Source organism: Onychostruthus taczanowskii, unplaced genomic scaffold (assembly GCF_017590055.1).
Source record: "Onychostruthus taczanowskii isolate IOZ18803 unplaced genomic scaffold, ASM1759005v1 scaffold13, whole genome shotgun sequence".
NCBI lineage: Eukaryota > Metazoa > Chordata > Aves > Passeriformes > Passeridae > Onychostruthus > Onychostruthus taczanowskii.
This window is the reverse complement of record NW_024498462.1, coordinates 3984931-4009423: the sequence shown is the minus strand read 5'-3', so window position 1 is coordinate 4009423 and position 24493 is coordinate 3984931. Positions and strand designations below refer to the sequence as shown.

The 24493-nt window shown below is 46.1% G+C and overlaps 1 protein-coding gene across 2 annotated transcripts in view; it reads left to right on the top strand.

The window, feature by feature from the left end:
- Window position 1: 1 nt before the first annotated feature.
- Window positions 2-24493, top strand: part of LOC121331709 (serine/threonine-protein kinase PAK 3) — a 70321-nt gene continuing 45829 nt past the window's right edge. Inside the window, exon 1 of one of the 2 annotated variants that reach the window (XM_041396387.1) lies at window positions 2-64. The gene's annotated coding sequence lies outside the window, so the exon portion shown is untranslated. Of the gene's footprint in view, window positions 144-24493 lie in introns of both variants that reach the window. The other variant, XM_041396386.1, reaches the window with a different exon arrangement.

Sequence of the window (24493 nt, the reverse complement as noted above, 5' to 3'; positions counted from 1 at the left end):
CGCGCCCGGGGGGCGCTCGGCGGCGGGGGACGGGCGGGGCGGCGATGAGCGACGGCGGCTCCAGGTAACCCCGGCCGGGCGGCAATGAGCACCGCGGCTCCGGGTAACCCCGGCCGTGCAGCAATGAGAGACCGCAGTTCCAGGTAACCTCGGCCGGGGCGGTTCCAGATAACCCCGGCCGGGCCCTGCGGCCGCCGGCGAAGCGCGGTGCCCGTGGCCGCGTCTGCGGCGCCCCGTCTCCTCCCGACGATGGGAGGATGGCGCCGCGGGCAGAGCCGGGGTGCGCCGGTGCCGGGGCTGTCTCTGCGTCTCCGGGGTGCCGCTGCCGTCAGTGACACGTGTGTTGCCGGGCAGTCGGCGGTGGCCGGAGCCCGGTGTCCTGCGGGAAGGATTCCCAGAGCCGCAGAGCCGCAGCTGAAGTTGTGTCAGCGCCGGCACCGGCCATTAGCGCGGCCGCGGTGCGTGTGTTCCCCATCTCCCAACAATGCCGCCTCTGGGCTGCGCTTCTGCAGAGGAGTGAGAAATTCTGGGCTATAAATAGCACTGGTGAGAGAAGGTTTTTTTTTTTCCTTTTTTTTTTTTTTTTTTTTTTTCTTTTTTTTTTTCTTTTTTTTTTTTAATACTCGTTATTGGCAACGCGTATCCGATTGACCTTGGCACCTGCCAAGTTTTTTCCCGAAATCCCTTCAGGGAAGGGTGGTCTCTCTCTGTGCGTGCATGGTGGTGCCTGATGCCACACTGGAGCTGGTCCCTGTGCTGGGTTGTCCCTTTGTCCCAGACTTGTACACCAGCCAGCCGAGGAAGTGCTCCAGCGTGATGTCTGGCCGCTCCAGGCTTCCCTCCTCCGGCGGGGGGGTGCACTCGGCACGAGTGGCCCCTTTTGCTGGTCATTGAGGCAGTTTTCACATCCAGTTTTCACCGATGCCAGAAAACGAGCCTTTTAAATATAGCGAGGTGTTTAACGTGGAAAGCTGAGGGAATTCAGGCAGGAGAAGCCATGGCTTCAAAGCGAGCAACATCTGAAAGAGATGGTGGGCCCAGGCTGGGAAGAGCGGGGTTGTTTGGGGCCCTGCAGCCCGAGGGGTGTTGAGGGGCTGGATTTTGCCTCTCCCCGGGCCCTTCCGTTTGTGGGGTGGGCACAGCGTGTGCCGGGAGTGAACAGCCTGAGTGTCTGTGTGGAGGGTTTGGCAAACCCCCTTAAGGGCTCCGTGCTGCTGATGCCCCACCTGCCCGCCTCCGACCCGGGCAGGGCTGCCCGAGAGGGGACGCTGCTTTCTCTTGTCTTTCTGGGCACGGTCGGGGATGCCTGCACAGGGAGCCTGGAGGCCGGAGATCAGCACGGGCTTTGCTGAACGACTCTCGGGCTGACATGGACCGCCTCGGAGCGAGCCTGTCGGGAGGGCCGGAGCCAGGCCGCTGCCTGCCTGCCCGAGCGGGAGAGGGAAGAGCACGCTGCGGCCGGAGGGGTGATGAGCCCGGCTTCCCTGGCTCCTCTCTTGGGAATCCGCCTTCTGTGTGGCTGTCAGGCGGGGAGGAGGGGCTCGGGCGCAGCTCCGGAGCCACCCGGGAGGAGGACGCTGTGCCGGGGGAAGTGGAAGTGTGGCACATGAGGAGCCTCGGCCTTCCAGTCACAGGTTACCCAATGATGTGAGCAGAATGCGGAGTCAATTAGGGGTCGGGGGAATGGGTTGCAGGCCTGGGACGTGGACTGGTGCGTTGTTCAAGGCCCAGGAGTGAAGGTTGCCATGGCAGGTTATGTGCACAGAGGGGAAGGATTGCCCTGAGCCGGGTGTTCTGCAGTGAGCATAGGCTGGTGAGGGGGGGTGATGCTTGTGGCTGTATGGAGCTGCATGGGTTGGAGCTGCATTCCTTGAGCATGCAACTGGGCAGAGGAGCTGGGTGCAGGCTGGTGCAGGGGGCTGGGGGCTGGCTGGCTTCATAGGTGGGGGGCTGCAAGCAGCTGCCTCTGGGCTGCAGAGGAGCTTGTACTCTGAACCAAGATATGCGTCGATGGCATTTCTTCACTGAGTGACTCTGGACAACTAAAAGTAAGTCTCAGGAGCTCCTGTTACAGGATTAAGTTTCAGGCCTCATGGGCCACCACTTGTAGCAGCAACAGTTTGAGAGACAGCTGTGGCAGCAGTGCTGCAGGAGGCAATACCCAGGGTGATCTGCTTTGGTTGTCACAGGCCCTGATCTTGGGCCTCATTCACCTCAAGGCTCTAACACAAGTGTGCTGCCCTTTTGTAGGGACTGATGGGGGCTTTGTGCCCTCTAAACTATCTCTCTATCAGCGAGACTGTGTAGGAGGGTTTCCCCAGAAGTTTGAGAGCATTTTACTGCTGACTGCAGGGAAGAGAGCTTTACCTTTCCAGGCAGACTGTTGACAGGGCAATTCCTCTGTAAGGAGCTGACCAAAACTCAGAAAACGTGTGGAAGTTGGAGTCCAGATTGTCTTGTGTGTCTTGAGCTGACTCACAAAGACTAGAAAAACAAAATTGGGCGCAAGAGGTTGTCTTCCTCCAACCCCCTGCATTTCTTTGCAAGTTTTGCACATACAATTACAGGGATAGATCAGACACATTGAACTCTACAATGTATTTTTGGCCGTAGCAAATCTGACTCTTGTGTTAGCTATTTTCTGGCCTGGCAGCATTTGCTCCTAGAGGAGAGCTGGTTTGTGGGATAGTCCCATTTTCAGTTCCTGTTCCCTTTGCCTGAAGCTTTCTTCTCTTTTTCTTTTAATACTTTAATTGTGACTGTGGATCCAAGTGTCCCTGGAGCTGCCTGTGTTCTGGGATCAAAACCAGCTGGGAATCTGAAGGTCTTTCAGATCTGCCTGCAGCTCCTCCTTCATTTTAGCCATGCCTGCACAGAACCGGTCGCAGGGGAGATGTTGCCAGATTTGGCTTCCGCTGCCTCTCTGGTTGAACTCCCTGTGACTTTGGGACATTAAGAGTGGTGTCACTTTGTGCTTCTCTGGTTTGAGTACTGATTTCTGTTCTTGCTGTGCTGCACACTAGGCAGGCAGAACCCACTGTGATCTTCCTCTTTCATTACCATCCTTAGCTCAAAGGTGCCTGAAGCTTTTCTCTGGCAGCTTAATGAGGAGGGCAGCGGTAGAAAGGAGAGAGAAGAATATGAATTAACTTTCACCTGCAGAAATAAACTTTTTCATTCGCTACTGCTATTTTGTGTTTAGCTAGCATTTTCTTCCTGTAGCTCTACTTTGCTTTTTACGTTTCAGACGCAAATAGTTGAGCTTGTGGATCTTCCCTTATGTTGGCTTTGATTTTCCTGTTACTTGAAGAATGGCATTAGGCTGAGTGGTAATTAGTAGGTTTCACTGAGCCAGGGTCAACACAGTTAGAGACACTGATATGAATGTCTTCTCTCAGACCTGCTGTCGCTGGTTGTCTCCTGCTCCTAGCAGTAATTTTATAATGGAAATATATTATAAAAGTATGTGGTTTGCTAGTGGATATTCTCAGTGCTTAGAGTTCTGGAGATTGTTTCCAGGCGAACATCAGCAGCTGTGGCTTGTATGCAGTGAACAGCAAGTGTGTCACTGTGCTTTGCTGGAGATCGCCGAAGGACTTTCATTTTGCGTGTTTGGTTGCACTGCTCCAACTTAGCTCTGACAAGCTAAGTTGGCTTGCTAGGTTTTAAGTTGGCTTCCTAGGTTTTCTGGGACAGGGAATTGGGCTGCAAGGTGGCACTCACTGCCTTGGGTGGTGTGGGATGTGGCAGGTTGGGTGCACCTTGCTTTGGGCAAGCACCATGGCAGCCGCCTGGCAGTGCCGCTGATGGGCATCCAGGAGGCTGAGATGTTGTTGATGCAGTTTCATGTCCCCCTTTTCTGGAGCTCTTGATCCCGGGAAGCCCTGGGCAGGGGACAGACAGGCCTACAAGCACTCCAGGTCGTTGGCTTCTGGGTTGGGAGGATCTTTGTGTCAGCATATGGCACCAGCCCTACCTGCAAGTCTGGCTCTTGGAGCACTGGGCTAGGTTCACCTCCAGGTACTCTGATGTCCTGTCTTGTATCATTCTTCCAGAGGCAGACTTGGAAATCATGTCCCTCTTAAAGAGGGGCATGTCCTGCTCAGTTAGGAAACCTCTGCTACGAATGTTGCTTTGTTTTGCTCTAAAGACTTACTGTTAGGGCTGTATGCATTGAGTGTTCATGGGTAAAATAGTGTTGTTATATATTCAGTGTGCTCGTTTCCCAACATTAGTTTTATTGTCAGTTGCTTATCTAGTAGTGTACTGAAAGATGTAACTGAGTCTGGAGTGAGGCAGAGCAAAGCACATCTCTGTCCTGGAGTCTGTGCTTCCAGTTCCACAATTGGAATAGTATTCAGTGCCTCCACGTGCTGGATGTGGGGCTTGGTGTGGGGCTCTCATACAGCACTGTAAGGGTCAAAGCTGGGGAATGGCAAAGGTAAGGTTGGATACACATCCTTTGCTCTTCTCTGGTCATATGTACTGTGTATTGCCATCAGAAGCAAATTAAGGCTTTGGATCAAAAACATACTCAGAGAATCTTTGGGTAATTTCACGTTTGTTTACTGACCCAGTGGCAAAAGTGTGCTTTCTCAGGGAATGGAAACAAAGATTTGGATGTGACCCTTTGACTTCTGAGAGTGACACCTGGCATGTGGACCACTGAGCTCTGTGCTGTGGGCCAGCTTGCGGCTCATGGCACGTGCTTCACTTTGCCACAGCTCAGGGTACTGCAATGTCATTTTTGTCCAGCCATAGATCTCCATAAACTGAAACAAACTGCCATTTCAACATTGCAGTATGGCACAGGCTCCAGAGCCAAACCATTCTCATTTCCTTTCTAATCCTCAAGTGTTGAAAATGCTCTGGCACCTTAGCAGGCTCAGTGTTGCTCTGCAGGGAGTATGCACAGTTCAGTGCATGTGACGAGGGCAGTACTAAAATGTTTTCTTGCTGTATCACCTGGGTGGACTCATTTCTCCAGACAGTGTTGTTGAAGGGGCAGCAGCTGTACCCCCCCCAGCCTCTGTCCATTTGCTGGCATCAAAAAAATCAGTTTCCCTATTTAGAAAGGGCACTGGAAAGTACTTCTGTGTGTCTCTTGAGGGGAGTGAAAGGCCTAATGTTTTCCATTTTCTGTCTGCTACTTCTCTATTCCCTATTGTGAAGGAGAAAATCCTCCAGATCAGAATTTTTCTAGGTGCTTCCCTGCAGAGAGTCTTGATTCAACCTGCAGTGCCCAGATGCCAGCTCATATTTATCAGGTGCATCCAGCCACTCCCCAGATGAACCACAGAGCTGCTGGTGCATAGTAAACCTGAGAGGGAAAAACTGAAGGCACGCAATTAAAATCCTGGGTATTTGCTAAAGCTGTTTTTAATGTCTCCTGCCCTCACAGGCAGAAGATTGTAGACTTGGATTTGGGTTGCTCTTGATGTGTCACCAGAAAAGCTGTCATATGTGTGTTTGCAGAAATGGAGGCTTGGGAAATGCTTTTAATTGTGATTCCACTCTGCATAACACAGATTGTCAGGCTTTAGCTCAGGTTTGTTTGTATCAGGGACAGACATTGATACTACAGCTCCTATTGGTGCATGAATATTTTAACAACTGAAACGATGCCTGCTCCAGAAAAGAGCTGCTTACATCCATGTTTGATCTCTTTAGCAAGCCTATGCAGCTCAGGGTGGCGTTTCCTACAGATGTGGGGTGCTATGACTCTTCTCTCTTCATTCCAGAGAATTCAAGCCGGGGAGAAGTGAGATTTCTGGCAAAAGACTAAAACAGACAGAATTTGTTCCCTGATTTGTTTATTTTTGAGGAAGGTGCCTTGCACTTTGTAGGATGCATGGACCAGAAAGACATGGGGTAATATTTGGAAGTATCTAGAGTGACGGTCTGGGGGGATAGTCTTCCCCTTTAACTTCTGCCCCATGGCCTGTGCCACACCTTCTCTCCATACTCTTCTTCTCTCTCCACTTCTTGCAGTAGGGGAACACAGAATCCCCCTCTTCAGGGGCACTAATGAATAATGGTTAGCATTTAAGAAGGAATAAGCTGAGAGTGGAGTCTTATTCTTTTCTGCAGTATATTGATAGTTCACACACAGAGATTGTATCCTGGACCATTCTTGAAATCTGTTGTGGTACTGAAATGCTGGAACTCCTGCTGCCTTTGTGTGTTTCTGAAGTAAATGTCCACAAAGCATCTCTAATTAGGGGGCACTTCTATGCCATAGCTTGTCATGCGAACAGAGCTTTTGAAGAAGCTCTCAGGACATGCCCTGTCTTCTCCCATGGTCTGTGGAGCACTCTGGACACTCAAGGTGAATGCCAATCTTCTTCACGTAGTAAGGAGAAGCAATAAGAATCTGGTTACAAGGCACTTTTCCAGTTCTAAGTCCTTGGTTTGGTAAGCTCTCTTTTGTCTCCCTTAGTGAACATAGCAGCATGTGGATGGAGTTCCCAGGCCCACGCATGACACAGGAGGTCTGTTACCTGATTCTTGAGTAGTTTTTGAGCTGCGTTTCTTTGCTGATCTCAGCAGAATGGCAGAGTCTGCCCTCGTGGGTATACCTGAACACATGTGACTCTGTTTGAGGATTGCATCTGTCCTGTCTGTAATTGCTTCTGTACTGGAACAGGAATTACACATAGCTGTCTATATACCCACAAGCAGTCTGGTAAACATAATCCCAAAATCAACCCATAATAGGATTGGCTTTTGGGCAAGGAGCGGAAAAAGTTGTGCTCTTGCATAATCCAACAGCCTCTAAAGCACAAGTTCTCATCAGACTGATGGCTTTTGTTGGTGGGGTCATTAGGCAGAAGACACCTTGCACTGGTCTGCCCTGCAGTGCTGGTGAGGAGTTGTGTTGTGATCCATGGAGCTGGCTGTGTCTGACTCCTGATCCCCCTTGCCATGGAAGAGGCAGCTCAGGTTCCCTTCTGGGCTCACTGGAATTTTGAATGTTGGTCCCAGAAGGCAGTGAGCAGTAGGTGCATGTGTCTAGCATTATTCTGCACTCTGAGGATCTCTAAGCATATTTTCTGTGAAAACTGTTTTAAAGATCTACAATAAATGCCTAAAAGTCAGGCCTGGAAAAAAAGCAGAGATGTGTTAAGGCAGGGTCTGACTGCTCCAGGGGGGCTGGGTGCCAGGTTGACTCATGTCAAACACACTGGAAACAAATGGATGAAGTCAGATGCCCAAGGTCATCAGTAGGGTGCTGTCAGAGCAGTGCAAGATAGCAGTCAGAAGTAAAATTGATTGAAGTTTTGTGTCCTGAACTCACTGTGGGGAATAGTGGTGTTGGTGTGGCAAGGGACCTTGAAAACCTAGGCTAGTAGGTGCCTAAATGGGTCCATGGCAAGTAAAAAGAACAATTTCTATCCAGCAGTGCCAGGGAGAGAAGAGCCCTGGCACCCCTAAGGCCACAAGGCTCATTTGAGACACACAAAGTGAAGGAGGGACATGTTGGATGGGGAATTGCTACTTGTGATATGTTAGGTGTTGAATGCATCTGACACAGGAAACTTGTGAAAAAGTCTGGATTCAGTATGTGCTTGTGCTTAGCAGAAATGTTCTGTTCTGTGACTGCTCTGAGCAGAAAGACAAGGCCCCCCAGCCCCTGCTCAGCTGCTGCAGGCTGATGCCAAGCCAAGTGTTGTCAGGTAGCCATTGCACTCTACACAGGTGGCCTCGGAATGCTGTGAGATTTGGAGCGGAAGATGTAGGGATCCCTGAGTACTGGGGGTTTAAAGGTGCTTTAGATCCTTTGCATTGCCTTTTGCTTGTAAGTGTTTGGGAGAGGTGTCGTTGTATGCTATATATCATATGCAGATGGATTTTGATTTGTGTGTTTTGTCTGAATTTAGAAAAGGAGTGATTGGAAGAAAGAATCCTCCAGGAAATGCTGCTTTTGCAAGCGCAGGCCTCTTGACTGTGATTTGTGGGGGAGGAGGGAGTGGGAATGAGGGGGAGGTTCACTGAGGTTTTCTTCTTTTCTTGTTGCGTTTTGGGAAAACTCCAGCCTAGGCCCACATACAGTCGGATGAATCAGCTCCCTTTTGCCATAAGTAATTGGCAGCTCTAACTGCAATGCAGTTTTGATGTGTGCCTAATACACTTTTCCTTAGTTAATTGAGAAGAAACGCTGCAGTAGATGTATGATGTTGAGTTGGCCTTTGTATGGAGTCTTTGAGCTAGTAGGGAGATACTGTAGGCTGCTCCTTAAGAGGTTGGAATTTGATGCAAATGATATTCCATACTCTAGTCTGAAGGCTGTCATTGCTGTTCATCTGCTATAGAAAATACATTTCCTGTCTCATACACGTGTAGAGAGCACTGCAAGTTGGCACATGGCACTGTTACTCAGTGCAGGGTTTCCTTGGAAGAGTCTGATTTTATAACTTCAACAGAATATTCATGCTCTTAGATGAGTGGCTGTTCCTGTGCTGACAAATAAAGTATTTTGGCCTTCTCATATTCCTGTAACAAAATGAAAATAACTTGTTTTCTAAAGCATCTGGTGCCAATTCAGACTCAGAGCTTTCTGTGTCTGCTGTAGGATTTCCACTGGGCTCGGAAAACTTACCAGACAAGCTCAGCATTCACCACTGGAAGAATCTGGAGTAACTGGAGGGCTTTCTTGTCCTGGAAACAGGACATGGAGCAGTTGCCCTTGGCAGGCTAAGACTTGCCAAATGCCTTGTATTTCCTGTTGGAAGCCTATTTTTATGTGGAAGGACTATATTACTTTCACAGCTGTAGTATCTGTTGGTAAATATTGTCTTTAATAACATGCACTTCACTTTAGCAGAATATCAGCAGTGCAGTGAAATAAGTGTGCTGTACTGGGGCAGTAGCATCAGTGTTCTTTTACTGTTTTCAGTGGTAAATACTGAAATACTTATTATTTTCAAAGCATTTGAAAATTCATTAGAAATAAGCCCCTTTGAGGAACCTGTGGTAACAAATGTGATTATCTCAGCCTTAGAGTTTTAGTCATGGCAAAACTTGGAGTTTTAGTCATTACAGCATTTTTAAATGTTGTCTAAAAAGAGAGAATAATGGCATTGAATTATTCTTTCATGGGATTGCTTTATATGCAGGCAGCATATGGCCTTCCTTCCTCCAGTTGTTCTGAGGTGGAAGACAACAGGTACAAATGTAAAGTCTTCATAAGGGGCAACTGAAACAGTTGGCACTGTAGCATTTTGCACCTGAAATAAAACAGAAATGGCTCTTTTTGCCATGTGCCTTTGGAGGGTACAGAAAGAACTCTTGGATGTTGGAAGACACAACCTGGTAGAAAGCAGTGTACTCCTTCCCATGCACACTTAGCAGAGGAACACTCCTACTTGTTTGATTCAGTGTGTTACATGTGTCTGCAGAGGGGTTATCCCGAGGCCAGTTGGGCTGTGCTCTTTCTCTCTCCAGTTCACTGGAAAAGTGTTTTATGTTTTCTTAAGCATAACTTTAAATGGACATTATTTTACCCCATTTTGAAAATGAACTGGTATTTTTACAGCTCAGGCTGATATATAACTAACCTTTTTCTTTCCTGAACAAGGTCATTACATCATGATGCAGTAATCCTGTCTGTGGGATAAACCATCCTCTCTCTGTGTCTCTGTCTGTTGCTTTTATCTATGTTTGTGTGCATGGTGGGGAGGAGGCATAGGGGAGAGAAAAAGTTTTGATTCTGGCCAGTTAAACTGTGTTTAGGGAGAATAATATGTGGGTTGTGAGATGCAAAGGGCTGTTGTCTCAGAGGTATTGCTTTGATACTTTATCCACAAAGAGAAGCTCCACAGTCTCAAGTCAGAAGAGCCTGGGGATGAAATTACACCTTTGTCAGGCTATGACAGGTTAAACTTCATGGAGATGCAGGTAGCAAATTATCCACAGACTGAATTGTAAAGGAGGGCTTTAAAATGGGCTTTAAAAACCTGCTGGGGAGATTAAGTGGATAAAAATATTTCGTTCTTGTGCCCCTCTTTCTGTCGTAGTGCTCAAAGTGATCTGTGAAGGAAGGAGGGACGATGTTGTTGTCTTGGTCTCAGCCCAGAGGAACCTGAGGGATGGAGTAATGGCACTATGGGTGGAACAGAGAAGAACGAGCCCGTAACAGGACCCAGCCATCTTGCTGCCTGTCTTGTTCCCTGGCCATTAGACTAAGCTACCTCCCTGCTTGTTGCAGTTTCTAATTTTCTTGGATGTGTCTGTGTACTTTTTCCCAAGTCAGTTTACACCACAAGATGTCATTTATGGCTAGCCTGGGGTGTGCCCAGTGAGGTATGGTTCATAACTATTTTTGATTCACTTACAAAGGGATTAGGTGACGTGGTTGCCTGGACAGCAGGGGCTGTACTTGGTGACCCAGTGGGTCTCTCCCAGTCCTGTGTAACCTGAGGTGATGCCACCTAAGCTGCAGCAAGATGCCAGTGATGTAATTTCAGACTGTCGGGCCTGAGCACCAGTGGAGGCAGGGAGGCTGCACATGTGTGAGACAGGCTGAAGCAGAAGATAGACAGGGTTTGATTCAAAATGAAACCAGGTGACTGAGCAAAGTAGAGCAGGTGTATTAGTTGTTGACTCCATCGTTCAGCTGCTCTGAGGGGAAATAGCCCATGCTTATTTTACTGAACAGCTCTGAGTCTGTTGCAGATTAGGACAAATAACTAAGTTGAGTCATCAAGTTGTAGTGTCTCAACAAACTACTTAAAAAGATGTCAGGTCCTCTCTCTAGGTAGATGCTCAAGTTGCAGAACTATTAGAGAAACATATCTAAGATCACATGAAGACTTCCCTGCAGTGATAGAGCTTGTGTCTTCCAGGCTGGAGGTGATAGACACCTGTAGCTGTCAGCAGGACAGGACCATGATGGACCCCTTGCAGGTTGTGCTGGCCTGGGCGCAGTGCTGCAATCACATGCTTTTGCAGCTCTCAGAGCAGCAGTGTGCATCAACTTGCATGGAGTGCAGGCAGAGAGCTCAGATCAGGCTGTGCCCATCTGTGGAGACTTAGCTATGGCTGAGCAGTCCCTGCTCCAGTCAAAAGGGACACCAGTAGTAACCACTATATCCTCAAGATGATACTTCTATGCTTTGTACATGTCCTTAATTTATTAAATCCCCAAATGCAAGAGTCTCCTTATGGAGATTACATGGCTGGCAGTATTTGCATCCATGTTTTATCTGTACTGACTGTTGATGCCGGTAGGCTCTGTGAATATTGGTCCAATGTCAGTGTTTAATGGAGAAGGGAGGATTTCTAAATTCGATTAATTGATTGTCTTTTCTTATGATTTTCTGTTACTAGAAAAATTCTAGCAAATAAGTGTGTACTCATTTATTTGGATTATTGGTTTGCGTCTGTTGTGTTCAGTGCAGGGTCTCAGTGTAGTGCAGATGAGAATGTTTGGACTCAAATTGCAAGGTAATGACCATGTTTGAGAAAAACCGTGGCCAAAGCAGCACTTCCCATTGACTGACTTTTCAGCAGCCATTTATTGTGGTAGTTTTTGTCTTTTTTTTTTTTTTTCCATGCCAGGCTAAATTTCAGAGCAGCATTGATTTTTGTTTCTTCATCTAACTTGTGATTTGCTGAGTTACAGGTGACAGCAGCTTTACCCCATCCTTAAGGGGTCATTCTGCATATGTGTGTGTGTTTAAAAGCTGCAGAAAAAAGCATGCTTAGCTGAGTGTAACACCTTTCCTTTTGCACTTAGTTTTAAAGCAAAATATTATAAAAACAACTCTCAGTGCTTTGATGTGGATTCCTAATTTTCTCATTGATGCTATAAATATTGCATGCCCAATTGCTCCGTGGTGGGTGTCAGTGCTCTGTAACAGCAGCCATCTGTGAGAAAGGAGCTGCTTCCTGGCATGGAGTAAAATTTAGGCCAGCTGTGAATGCTGGAACCACATCTTAGAGACTCTTCCTCTGGGTTCTCCCTTCGCTGTGCTTTGCCTGAGCAGAATTTCTGGTACCCTGAATCCCACAGCCTGTGGAGCTGCGTTTCTGTGTTAATGTCTGAGCCTCACACTCTGAAGAGAGAAGGTAGGGCCTGAATTACTGCCACACTGTGCTTGTGCTGGTGGCATTCCATAGGGCTGGTTCCCCTCAACTCAGGGGCTCGCCCATGCTCTTGTTCAGTTTGAGCAGTACTTGAGATGTCTCCCCCTGCACCCATTCAGCACAAGTGATGTTTTATGGGTCTAGTAAAACAAGTGAAAATGCAATTGCAACTCTGGCCTGATACTTCAAAGGAAGCCAGGTTTTCTGTGGGTTTTTTTCTGTCATGTTGGGAAAAAGATTATCTCTCTGCCCTTTAGCTTTAATTTCTAGGCATATACCCAGGTTAGAATTGAGAGAGCAGAGGAAAATAAACAAACTTTAAGCAGCATCCCAGCTAAGTCTTAGATACAGAGCATGTGTGTCTTGCCCTGTGTTGAATTGTTTTGCAGTTAAACTTTTGGGATCTGAATGGATTTCCAAGCCCATGTCAGAGCTCTCACAGGGAGGACCTGACAGAGATTACTGTCAGCAAAAAATAGTCTGTCAGTACTGTTTCCTTAGTGTGAGTTAACTACCTTGGGGCTTCATGACACACCTTCTAGCCTAGAGGACAGTCCTTATGAAAAATAATCATCATTGGCCAAACTCTGCCTTCAACTATGTGGTCTGACCTCAACTTTTCATTTAATTTATAGAATTGGGGTTTATAAAATAGCTGTGTTTAATAACACATCAGTTCTTACATTGATGTAACATCCTAGATGGCATTTGCAATCAGAACATGGTCAGAACAGGATTTCTACTGTTTTCTAGCACACATTCTTCCTTTCTGTAGCTACCTTCAAAGTCCTTTCCTTCTCACAGAATTTCCTTTCTCAAGAGTTCTTGGGACAGGCATTTTTCAAATCACCGCAGGCATAGGCCAGTTACTCAGAACAGGGCTTCAAACCTGGAGGTGCTTCCTTATAGACAGACGAAAGTATACATGGTTCTGCTCTCTATGCAGCCTTTGGAAGAATGGAAACTTGATTTTTGAGGGCAAACAAACCTTCTGCAAAGACTTGGGAAGTGATCCATATTCATCTCCATTTACACAGACTTCAGTATCAGCTTTGTCAGACTGGGATCATATGTTGCACTTTATGGTATAACACCCCTGAATGTAAATTAGATCAAGACACTCTTACAGTTTGCAGCAGCCAAAGTTATATTAGTGCTGATGATAATTGCTGAAAGAGTATAATGATTACCCTGATAATCATGGCTGAGTTCCATCAGAAAGGCTGAACACTCACCTTCCGATAAAGGGCCCAGCTTTCAACTGTTGTGAGACTTTGCTGAGCTGGGAATGTGAAAGCCCAGAAAACTGGCACAGAGTCTGTCTTGGTGGCTTTTCAGATATTGGCCACATGGAAATGTTTTGTGGGATCAGGAGATAGATTAGGACAGGGTTTATGCGTTTTTTCCCCCTCAGACTTCTGTGCCATAGAAGTCAGTGGAACTAGTCAGAGCCAAAGGGGCAGAGCAGCTTTCCTTTTCAGCTCACAAGTCATCAGAGATTTGTATTATCTCATGGGAATCCTGTTTCAGACTTACAGGAATGCAGTCCTGAATCCTTCAGCAGCTCTCAGTTTTTTCATTGCAGATATCAGAACCACTGTTTAACCACTGCTGTGGTGATACTGGAGGCCAGGACCTAAATGGTCTGTGGAAGTGCCAGGAGCTGTCTCAGTCATGTAGTGTTACAGAATCAGAGAATGGCTTGGGTTGGAAGGGACCTTAATGATTATCTATTCCAACTCCTTGCCATGGGCAAGGACACCCTTCAGGAGAGCAGCTTGCTCAGAATCCCAACCACCTTGGCCTTGAACGCTTCAGGGCTGGGACAGCCACTTTTCTGGGCAACCTGTTAAAAATATGGAATGCTTCGTGAATTTATGTGGGTTCTTGGAAGTGAAGATGTTAATCTTGGCCAGGCCCTGAGGGTAATGTGCCAGGTATATGTCCTCAGTACGTCTAAGTAACTTCTGCTTGGAAGATGAGTAGAAGTATTTGCTTCCCACATGGACAATGAGGCACATGCATCTGGAGATAGATTCCTATAGAAGCTGAGCACTGCCTTCCATGTGCACCTGAAATGGGCAGTAATTTCTCTGCTGTATTACTGAATCCCATCATATCCTTTAGAAATTTATGGATAAGATGTTTAGCACAGGAATTTTGTCCCAGGGAGGTCCAGATGTGGATTCAGGTGGAGGCCTTGCACAAAGAGCAAACGAGCTGTGCAGTGAGGTCTGGAAGTGTTTTCTGATCAGGCTGGTATGTCTTTCTGAAGGAAGAGTGAGAAGAGCTTTGTTTTGACCAAGAGGACATGGAGGCTCTCTGTTTTGTGGTAGATGCTATTTGTTGACTCCTTCATAAAATGTTTGATGGAAAAAAGAACTTCTTATGGTGGAAAGTGCTCATGCCAAGTAAAACAAGAGGTGGTGGCTTGAAATAGAATTAAGTATTTCTAGGAGAAGCATGAAATGTGTTCTATTCTCAATGCATGCCTTAATGCCACATCTTAGAGTTTCCTTGATAGCATTTCTAATCAGCAGGCTCTTATCCATTCCCTACCACTATTAGTTGCAGCTTAATGACACATAATTGTATTGGTTCTTTATCACTCAACTTGCCAAGTTGTTAATGTCTTGGAATGCAGGATGGATTTATTACCTCACTGTCTCTTGATGTTCTGCAATGCAAACACATATTTTGCCAAAGCCTTTGGGAAGATGCATTATCAGAAATTGTAGACAACTGCACAGCTAGAAGTAAAGGTGTTGCATACTGATCATCTTGCCGAGTCCTTTTAATGTCACATTGTCCTACATCCAAAGAGTTTGATAAAAAGGAGATTAGTGAGAAAGCTGAATGATAAACACTGGTTTTTGATTTGTCTATATACATACACATAAATTGAGTTTTTGACAGCTGTTGCCAGAAGACTATCAAAGCAAATTTTTTACTGAGGGTCAACAGGTAAAGAGTAGAGGTGTGTAATTCTTGGGGCACCAGAACAGGTGCAGTGCTGTCTGCTGGGGCAGATGGTGATGCTGCAGCTGGACAGGAGTGCATCTCTCCTCCTGCTTCTCCATAGAAGGGAGAGATGGGCCAGCTGCTCAGTAGGGCACTTGTTGCTGGAGGTGTCTGTGTCTTGTGCTGATGTACCAGCTGGAAAGGCAGACTTGGGAGCACCTTTCAGAACTGCAAGCACAGCTTTGGCAGCACAGTAGATGTTTCTTTGATCTTCTGTCTTACAAAAAATGAAAGATGATCTGTGTTGTCCATGTGGGAGGAGGAATCATTCGTTATAGGATAATAGAATAGTTTAGATTAGAAGGGACCTTAAAGACCGTCCAGTTCAAACTCCCCTGCTATGGGACACCTTCCACTAGACCAGGTTGTTCACGGCCCCATCCAGCCTGACCTTGAACAGTCCCAGGGAGGAGGCAGCCACTGTTTCTCTGGGCAGCCTGTGCCAGGGCATCATTGCCCTCACAGTAAAAAATGTCTAATCTAAAAAAACATCTAATCTAAACCCACTTTCTATCAGTTTGAAGCCATTCTTTCTCCTCATATGACTACATGTCCTTGTAAAAAATCTCTGTCCAGCTCTCTTGTAACCCATTTAGGTACTGGAAGGAAGGGGCTTGTCAGAAAAATGGGAGCAGCCTAACTGTTTCACTTATAAATCCTCTGCTTTGAGTGGTGTAGACAGCCAGTATAAACATGCTTGTGCAAATTCCAGCCTTTGCCTTGATCTGTTGTGTGCAATTGGATTGTCAAACTAAGTAGTACTGGCTGCTGAAAAGAGTTAGGATAGGGTTTAGATGTATTTGCATTGCAGTTTAGAGTATAATAAGTAATTTTCTAGGGAGAGTCTGGCCAGTGTGTTCTGTATTGTCAGCTGGGTGAAAGAGCTGAAGGAAAAGCTGATGAGTTCCAGTAGATCAAAGTCCTGGTGGTCCTCTCCTCCCCTCTGGTGGGAGATCTCATCCTTAGAGCCAAGTTGCAAGAATGTCTGCCTCAGCATTTGTTGCTGTGGACTAGGAAAGTTATCCCAAATCCCTTTGGTGGCAGATGTTACACATAAATGGTTTAGCACTGAGACATCTTCCTGTCCGCCAGCGTTTCTGGGTGAACAGGAGCTTTTGGCAGAAGGGCTGCTTCAAAGAGTCTCACGGGACACAGCAATGTCACACGGCTGCCTTTGCATATTAAGAGTGTGTGGCCTTGTGCCCATCTCCAGAGCTCTTTTAAAAGGTTCTAGGCCAAAATCATCATTCATTTGTTATAACTCACATGTTGTGCTTGGATAAACTGATTTGTGTTGAGTCCAGCACCACAGGTTCCTACAGAGGATAGATCCAAGTTTCCTGTGGCATGTATGTCAGATAACATGATAACAATGGGAAACAACAGCAGTTCCTCGCCATCTACCTTTTCTAAGCACTCACCAGTCATTAATGAATTAATAATCTGCATAGAATCCCTGGGAGGTGGCCAGCAGGTTGTTTTTTTGTTGGAGGGAGGTTGAGTGGAGATCTGACATCCTTGGACTCTTGACAGCTCATCATGTGGTACACGTCTGTGTATACACAGCATCACTCACAGTTAAGTGGAATCTGAGCTTTCCCCATTGTGGGGCCAGGTAGGAAATAGTTTTGTCTTTGCTATCTCCCTGGAACTAAGATCTTTTAAAGCCTTTGAGAAAATAAGAAATGCTATTAAGATTTCACGGAGGACTGAAAAAATTGTTCTGGGGAATCTGGATCTCTTGCCTTGCACCTGCAGTGCTGGTCCTTGCACTGAACCCAGCCAGGCTCCCAGCCCCAATTCTGTGCTTTCTTCAGCTGCTTTTTAAGAGAACAGAAATGCTCTTCCTTCTCTGTTTTCTCCAGAGGCACATCCTTCTGATGAAGCCTCCCCAAACAATGGCATATTCCCATGGAAAGATTCTCTTTCAAGCCACTGACATGTAACTTGCTGAAAAATTAATGACCAGTTCCTGTCGGAGACCTTGCCTTTCCCATGAGCATGGCCTGTTCCTATCAGATGCCTTCAAGGAGGCAGAATCTAAAATGTAGGATCAGTCCCAGGTTACCAGGGATTTGTTACAGCATAATTGTAGCCACTGAGAAATGAGGGAATGGAGGCACATTGTAATTATGTAATTGGCCAGAGTCCCCGTGATTAGTCAGTTGCAGAGCAGAGGAGAACATCTGATTCTTGGCATTTCCTCCTGTGCTCCTGCACAGGGAGGCAGGATGGGAAAAGTCCTTCTGATTTTGGATTTGATTTGGGTACTGAACGCTGTTTGAAAGGCCTTAGCTCCCATTAAGAAATTAAGAGGATGTCAATAGTAGAATTAATTTTTTGAAAGAAATCAGCCACTAAAAGATGTAGCTGAAGATTGGGGTCAGGGGCTGCAAATACACAGGTGGGGTGTGATCAGTGTACGTAGGAGGAGAGTATTCAGTAAGGAATGTGACCTGCTGCACTTGCTCCTAGACCTGTAGGCAAGTATTTCAATGTCAGAATATGAAGGTGAATATGTGCAGTAGTGCACTAGGGCAAAATATGATTTTGCTGTCATTGTTTTCAACTGACAGTGATTGCTATTCAGTGGAGTACAGGAGATGCTTTGTACAGTTTCATTCAGAATATAAGTTTGATGTCTTAGGTGCTGTGTTGTGTGTACAGGGGGCAGAACCAGGGCACTTCAGTTGCATTTCTTAGCTGGGGACCTTACAAGTGCTCAGTTGCAAGGGGAGGACTTTGGGCTCGTAGGGTGCATATCAGGGAGCAGTGATGGCATGTTTGTTAATTTATATTATTTTTGCATCCATAGATTTATTAGGGCAATTTGTAATGGTAATTTGATCTCTGTGCATTGATTTCCTAATTTGTAAGCTCTTTGCAGAGCCTGTGCTCTGGCTGGCTCAGGTCAGCTTCATTCAGCTTCTGGTGCTGAGGGTGAGCTCTGTGTGGCACGGGCTGTGTGTACAGTCTGCAGGGTCTGCCCTTAGTACCTTTTCTCATTTAGCCTCAAAGGCTGAGACTTTCAGCAGTGGAAAGCCCAGGATTTTGGCCCTTGCTGTACAGACAAGTGTGTGATTTGTCTAATAAGAATTTACTGATTACTCCAGAAGTCCTTTGAGATTGCTGGAATTACTTAATTGTAGCTGGTGAAGGGCTTCATAAACCTGAAATAAATCACTCTTCAGATGCCCAAAATGTTAGCATTCTATAAAAAAATATTTTCTAGACGGTGGAATAAAAATATTTTAAAACATGGGAAGTAAGACTGGAACAAGATCTGTAGGAGCTGTTGCAGGCTGAACAGAATTTGCAGACAGTGAAATAGTAATAAACCATGATGTTATGGCCCACATTTTCCAGCAGAAGCTCGTTCCATGTGCACCATCCTGTGTCAGCCCAGATTAGACTTGCAGGTCCTAGGATGCGATGGAGAAGTGTGCCCACTGGTGCAGCAGGACTTCCATGTGCCTGGCATGCCCAGAAAATGATAGAGGGCTGCCCCTTCTGAGCCACAGGCTTTGCCTTCACGTTTGCTGTCCTCCCAGGGTTTGTGCATTTACTAGCTGGCAGCTTGGCTTTGGTCCTGTGGCAGGCAGCCTGGTTTTCGGCGTGCAGAGCCTGAGAGATGCCCTTGACTTCGGTGGGAGCAGAGGGAACGCAGCCCTTCTCATGGCTGGGCCAAGTGTGTCTGAGTCACAGAAAGGGCAGGCAGCCAGGGCTTTTCCTCACAAAGGCGAGGAAGCTGAATTCATTTAGTTCTTAAAGGAGTGTTTAGCTTGTAGATTGGAAGGGTCTGTAGAAATCTGATACAACATTACTGGAGTCTATTCAGATACTTCAGTGGAAATTGAATAAGACTTGAAATGTGCTAAAGTCTTTGCACTTTTAGCTGTAATGATGATGCTGATAAGCAGAATTGAATTAAAGATTATAAAGGAGAGAGCTGTCTTCCCTGTACTGTTACGTGGTTTCTCTTGAATCTCTAGAGGTGTCTGCATCTAGATTATTTCAGGTTTTGTTTTGTTTCCCTGTGGTATCATACTCTCTTTAGTAAATAATTTGTGGCTCTTTGTGATAATTTTTCTTTACTCCTGAAGGAAGGAGATCCAGTTTCTTATCCCTTTTGGCTTTGAAGTGTGTAGTTGCAAACAGCTTCTTCCATGTCTCTTAAAATTTCCTCCCGTTTACAGTTGTGCCTGCACCATGGGGAAAGTTTACTCAATGCAAGGTAAATATTTTCTCTCTTCTACTACAGTAAGGCTTTATTGGTTTATTTTGTTTCTGATGACAAATAGAAGCTGTTTGAGGTGCAAAAAATTATTAATTTTGCAAAAAACTGTTACTCTCTTAAAATTGAGTGGATACTTTCATTCAGTTATAGAGACTAAGTACATAGGATGGGTGGTCATTGCATTTTCCTAGAGTCTGCTCTTAAGATTCCCTCTGAAATTTATCACAAGGGGGAAACAAAACTCTGAACATTTACAGTAGTAGATCCTTGGCTGGTTTTCCACTGTAGTTTTCTCCTATCCTAGGTCTGTGAATCTCCATGGTGGGGTGGATCTCTAATCTGTCAAGCAGTCCTAGAAAAGATTGGGGAGTAACTTTTTCATGCTGTCACTTGTTTTTCTGGGGACAGGAGCATTCTAATGGTGCATGTTGTTGACAAGATTTCTGAGGATGGTGCTGGTTGGTGTATCATGACATGTAGGCTTGCAAAGAGAAGGCAGCGACCTGGCCTGTCAAGGTGATGGTATTGCATTACTGTCTGTGACACTCTGAAATCACTTGGAGTCCCCCATTATAATTAGGTGATAATTTGGTGTGTTAATGCACTCTGTTCCACTGGGACATGGGCACATAAATTCTGTAACGCTGCCCTTTCTGCATGTCTTTGCTGCCATTAGTGACCACCAGGAAGTGCTGAGGGCTGATGCTCTTTGAAGAGCAGGGGCAATTATCCCTTGGAAGTACTTTGTGGGGTTGTTTTCATGGTCTTTTCTCCTGATAGTGCTGGTGACTAGTAAGGTGTGCATGGCCATGTCACATTCTGGGAGTGTAGCTCCTGGCTCCTTTCCTGTCTGGGCAAATGCACTTTGTGAGCTGTAAAGCATCAGCTGGGAAGTGGAATGGGACACTGGCTTTCCATACTTGCTCTTCTTAGGTTTGCTGCTGAGGCATCTTGGTGTTGCTGTGAGCTGCTGTGTAGGACTTCGGTACCTCAGGGCTGGGCAGGGAAAAGCAGGCATCTGCCCAAGGCTGTAAGTTAGGGAGGAGCTGGCAAAATCAAGCCAGTAGCAGAGCAGCTTCTTGTATACCATCCTCTTTGAGTGGCTGAAGGGATAGGGCTGATGTAGGTCTCCAGCTCAGGGAGAGTTCGTGGGGCTGTGCTGTGTCCCCAGCTCCTGGCTGTGGCTGCCTCCAGCCTTGCCCTGCTCAGGAGAGACAGAGGGATGGTGAGCAGCCCTTTGGCTGGGGTGGAACCCGTGTCTGGTCAGGTCTCTGCAGCGACCCTGACCCCACCTGCTGCTGCAGAGGAGCCCAGGGGATGAAGGTGCTTGTCTCTGAGCACTGCAGCGTGTGCTGGTGGCCTCAGATGTTCCCAGACTTCAGAGTCTGCAGAGCTGCTGCTCATCACATCTTTGGCTCCAAGAATTTCTTTAAAGGCCTCAGAGGTAAATGCAGGCCAGTAATTAATCTCACTGGCAATAAGTTCCTCAGTAATGATTCTTAGATCATGGTTGGTCTTTGTGGCCTGTAATTTAGTGTAGCTTTTAATTGGTTTAGTGTATTCTGTGGTCTTCCTTTTCTGTTATAGTTTTTTAATCAAAACCTCTTTTTTTAAGGCCTTTCAGGGACATAAGTTTCTACAAAAATGATAATATTTCTTTATCAAATGTGTTTATCATTTCATGTTTGCACAGTCCTGCTACCAAGCAGTGGATGGTTCTGTCTGTCAACTTCTGTCAAGCTAAAGTGATAATACCTCTGATTTTGTGAGGGGCTTTTTTATCAAGAGCTTCTATTTGCTCACTGATCTCAGAACATTTTTTTTATTCTACATCTTCAGCATTCAGTGGCATTTCTCCCATCTAAGATTGCCTCTTATCACTGCAGCTGGCTCTACAATCCAGCTGGAATCAGATTCATCTTTGATTTAATGGCACAGCAGCAAATGTAGCTGTAGAAGGGCTGGCAGCTTCTTGTGCAGAGCCTGACTGTTGAGAGTCTCCTGAGGTTTTATTGCAGAGATCCTTCTTTCTACAGGATCATCCTCAGGCACTGCCTTCACTCTTGTTATTCTGGAGAAAATGCATTGTGAAGGCATTCTGTTTCCTGTGTGTGTTTACCCCATTGCTGAGCTGAGCCTTGCTCTTTTTGCATATCTCTCTGTGCTGTGTTTTCTCCAGACCACAGAGCCTGGGTTTTCAGGCAGCCCCTCCATGTGCCCTGGGTTCCTTCATTCACATTCTTACAGTTCATGTCTGGGGCTGTCACCCATTTCACTGGGAGACCTCTGCTATCCCCTCAGTCACACACAGACATGGTGATGCACAGCTTTGTAACCAGAGCTTTTAATCTTTGCTTCATGATTTTGCCTAAACAATAGTGCCTTTAGACAGGTTCATTTTGTCTGAGATCAGACAATATATCAGCTGTTCTGGGCTGGGTTTTTTTTAGATACTGACCCTGGCAACAGCGTCTTGCTCATTTTTCATCATTTTCTGCCACTTAGTAAAATTATTTTACCTCCAGTTTTCTTGTCTTTTCCTCCTCAAGGACAGATCAGTGTAAAGGCTCATGTCTGTTAACCTTTTATTCCTAGCAGTCTATAGCATTTCCAGAGGTTTGGTATCCCCCCAGTACTTCCTGTTTTCTCAGCTCATTGGAGGTATTCTGTTTTTCTTTTTCTCTTCTTCACTTGCCATCCAGTTTGTTGACAACATATTGCACGTGCTGTGTGCTGACTAAAAACATTATTGCTTTCAGGTTTCTGAAACTAACCTGGCTCTTCATTAGATTCTGTAAAGTCTGATAGATGTGGCAAAATAAAAGCAACCTTGTATCTACATTAACAGCAAGGGAAAGAGCCAATTTCCTCACAGAACCATAAAGAACACACAAAGACAGTGAGTAACCTGTCTAAGGTTGTGAAGTCTGTGGCAGGTGTCCCATGCTTGTACTCTCAGCACATGGCTCTGCCTATCAATGTGTTCTGTAAGGAAACAAAGCAAGAGGTAGATCCCTGCTCCTCTCCCCTGGTGAAGACCAGCTCCAGGCACTGGTCTGTCATGAGGCAGAGCTGAGGGTGCTGCGAGCCTGGAGGGTGGCAGTGTGTCCCATCTTCCCATTGCTTCTACCATTACTTCTACCATTACTTCTGGAGTGGGGTCTGGAAAGAAATATGCCTGTGCTGTTCACTGTGGGTGTGGGCATCTTGTAGCCAGGTACCCATTTGAGGTGGCAGCTTCTGCTGAGGAGCAGCAGATTTGATACTGTCTGTGTGCTCATGGAAATGCTCTTTACAGTTCCAAAAATCAGCTGGAGTTTGTCATGGGAGTGGGACATGTTGGGGCACAGGCCTGTTGAAGGTTCCAGCTGTGGTTCTGCATGAAGCAAGCCTGGAGGCCTCTCATCCTGTGTGTGCTGGCCACGCTGCAGGGTCATGAGCCACTGGTGCCTCGGTGCTGTGTCACTGCAGCTGGATGGGTCCTTTCTGGCTGTGTCAGTGCCCTCACACAGGCTCAGCAGGCTGTGTCCCTCCTGGGCTCTGTGTCTGGGACAGCAGTGCACCTTCAGACCCTTTGCCCTTGTTTGTATTGACTGAGGAATAAAGACAGGCAGAAGAGCTGTTAAGGCTTTCTTGGGCAACTTCTCTCCTTGGGTGCTGCTTCTCTCATGTCCTCCCCCTTTCTCAGCCGGCTTTTCTTCTTCTACAACATGTAACAATGCAGCTATTGTTTTGTGCTTCATAAAAGCCTCAATTAATGTACTTCAGTTTTCTTAAAAGCCTGAAGTTGTAAATAGTAAGTAGGGGTGTCAGACAGTAGTAGACTTCAGCCAGCAACAGAGTAAATGCTGATGCACTGTTTTAAGAAGAAGTTTCTTTGCAAAGCTTTCGTGCCATAGATCTGATGTGTGTGTGGCACAAGGAATCTATTTTGGGTCCTATTGTTGTTCTCTTTCCTCTTCCCTTGCTCTTCTATTTGTTTTCTTTTTTCTGTACATTTTGATGGTTTCTTATTTTGGCCACCTTTGACCTGATACAAGATTGCATTAGTGTCAGCTGCTGCTCTGGGAGTTGGTGCTTTTGTACAGATTTGCAGTAGGATCTAAGGCTGCTTTAGAAGCACTTACTGAGTAATGGAGGCAGTTCCCTTTTACAGGAGCAGTTGCAGATGGCTCTACACATTTTGGACAGAGATCTTGAGATGAGAGTAACCTGATATGTTGGGAATGGAAATGTCTTGGCTCTTGTCTGCTTATTTAAAAAACTTTGGGTCCTTTTGCACCAGTGGCTTGGAAAAGTGCACCCGTGTTCTGTATACAAGGCATCTGTGGCTACGGAGAAGGTCAGTGGCTTGTCCTAGCAAAAATTTGCAGGATACAGGAGTCAATCCAGAAGTGTGAATACCTGCCAGTTGCTCTAACTGGGATTTGTAGCATGTGTGATTTCCAAAACAAGAGTAGTCCCTGCTGGCTCGAGTATTCTCCCATACAGGGACTGAGGCTGAGGTGTCCTGGATGCTGCCACCTTTGGGGGCTTTTTGTCCCATTCCAGGTCCAGTGTCCTTACCTTAGTGGTTGCAGACTCTCTGCAGGAGGCTTTGGACAAGTGCAGAGGAATTGCGACTAGATCCCCAAACACCTTTATTTTTTCATTTAGGTCATGAGAGGACAGTGAACTGTTTTCCTGTTGTAATGTGAAGTGAGGCAGGAAGGAATCTCCACTGCTCCACTACTCTGAAGCAGAAGATGATTTTTTTGAGCAATGAAGCGTTAAATGCTGAATCCCTGTTTAAGCAGTTTAAAAATACCATACCATTGTGGTAGCTGAGAAAACAACAGATTTTGTGTGTGGATCTTGTTTTGCTTTCTGCATATAGGTGTCATTTCTTCCCTGACCTATTTAAGAATAGCATTTTTATATTTGTTCTCCTAATCTTCCTATCCTGCTGCTCTGAAGCAAGGTCTTGCTGGCAACTAGAAATGAATAAGTGCATGCAGTGACTGCTCCATTTCCCCCCTGCCTGCTCCAGATCCATGATACCCCCAAGGTAGATGGGCCATTATGCACAATAAGATCACTAACGTAGCAGGTGAATATTAGATATATGAATTTAGTCAGCTGTAAATAAAAGGCCTGACAAAGAATAAA